This window comes from Ischnura elegans, chromosome 2, assembly GCF_921293095.1.
Source record: "Ischnura elegans chromosome 2, ioIscEleg1.1, whole genome shotgun sequence".
Taxonomy (NCBI): Eukaryota; Metazoa; Arthropoda; class Insecta; order Odonata; family Coenagrionidae; genus Ischnura; species Ischnura elegans.
Window position 1 is genome coordinate 102,090,953 of NC_060247.1, and position 2,216 is coordinate 102,093,168.

The window sequence follows — 2,216 nt, forward strand, 5'->3', positions numbered from 1 at the left end:
TGCTCATATTCTAGGTTCCTCTCCACGAGGGCCCTCATTATTGCTATTGCATCACGAGTTGACTTCCCTTTTCTGAAACGAAACTGATCTTCGCCCAAATACTCGTTTGCTCTCGCCTCCATTCGTCTGTTCAATATCCTCAGCACTACTTTAGCCGCATGGGATATTAGGCTGATAGTCCTATAATCTCCGCATTCCACAGCTTTCTTCTTTTTCGGAAGCGGAATTAAAACCGTCTTCACGAAATCCTCCGGCCAACATCCCTCCTCATAGATCTTGCGCACTAGTTCGAAAAACCTTTTCTTACCTTCCTTCCCTAGATTCTTCAGAAGCTCACACGGGATGTTGTCCACGCCTACTGCTTTCCTAGCCTTCATATCACGGAGTGATCTATCTATTTCTGAATCTAATATCTCCGGCCCAAGATTATCCTCCTCCACTGCACTTTCCTCCTCTAGAGTCAATCTCTCTGGTCTGTTCGTTCCGTCATACAGGTCCTCCACGTATTCCTTCCACCTACCCTGTACCTCTTCTCGCTCGGTTAGCATCCTCCCATCTTTAGCCTTAATTTTAGACATGGCTTGTCCTCTTTTGCCGCCCCATAGCGACTTAACTTTGGCGTACAACGCGCCTACTTCTCCATCCTTCTGGAACTTTTCCATTTCCTCGCACTGTCTTTTCCACCAAGCCTCCCTTGCCCTCTTAGTTTCACGTCGTAATCGATTATTCAATTCCCTATACATTCTTTTGCCCTGTTCTGTGTCCACGTTCTTCCACTTCCTCCTCTCCTCCATTTCATTTACCATTGCCTCCGTTATCCACGGCTTCTTTATCCTTCTACTGTCAACGTAACCAATTGACTTCTCCGCCGCTTTGACTATTCCCGTTTTTATATTATCCCATCTTTCCTCTACCGTCTTGGTACTTTCAATCTCCCGTATACTAATGTCCACTAGCTCCTGATATTCCCTCCTCATACTCCCCTTCAGGGCTTCTACGTTCCATTTCTTCGCCTTCCTAACTTTCATAAGTCTTTTGAATCTTACGTTGCATTTCATGAGCACTAGATTGTGGTCCGAATCCGCATCCGCTGCAGGGAAGCTGCGCGAGTTTTTCACACTGTTCCTAAACCTCTGTCTTACCATAATGTAGTCTATTTGATATCTCCCCGCATCCCCTGGACTTTTCCACGTGTACCTTCGCCCTTTATGATGATTGAACCACGTGTTTGTGATGAATAATTTGTTTCTCCTACAAAATTCTGCTGCTTTCTCTCCCCTGTCGTTCCGTATTCCTAGACCAAAATCTCCTATTTCGTTTCCATCCCTCCCTTCCCCGACTGAGGCGTTCCAGTCCCCCATCACTACCAGATTTTTCTTACCCGGTGTGTCTCTAATTATTTCCTCGAGCTGTTCATACACCTCGTCTACTTCTTCCTCCCTATGATTGCTAGTGGGCATGTAAACCTGGACCACCACAAGGTTGGTGGGCCGCGCCTCAATTTCTACCACCAGAATCCTATCGCTTACCTGGTCTATACCTACCACACGCTTACCCATCTTCCCGTTTAATACTAAAGCTACCCCTCGCTGACTTTCTTCTCCTCCACTATATATAACCCTATACCCATCACTCCAATAGTCCCCCCCATCCCTCCACCTCACCTCGCATAATCCTAAGATATCTATCCTCCCTTTATCCATTTCCCTTTTGATATTTTCTAACTTTCCCGCCCTCATCATAGTCCTCACATTCCACGTCCCCACATTTATAGCAGACTTCTTCTTCTCCATCTTCTTGGTCTTCTTTTCTTCTTTCTTCATTGCTGCTGCCACTGATGTTGATGATGATAAGTCTCTGCAAGGATTTCGCATGTTGGCGACCCCGAGGACCTTGCCGACCTCGTTGCCGTGCCCGACACCCGCCCTTTGCGGACGGGTCCCGGGCGCTGAGACTCCGAGGCTCATTTGGTTGTACTCCATGTGTTCAGGGAAGAGATAGTTGGTAGGGTTTCCCACTTCCATTCCAACAGTGTTTTTTACGTGACACCATCACGCGGACTACCTTTCGTCTGGCTCCTACCCTTCGACCTATCTGGCATGGGTGGCCCTACCGGGAATAATTTAGAATTAATCCCGCCAGTGCAGCTCTAGGGGTCATAGGAGCGCGCAAGCCTTTCCACCGCGACAAGGTTGTAGCCCAAGGGAAAGGATATT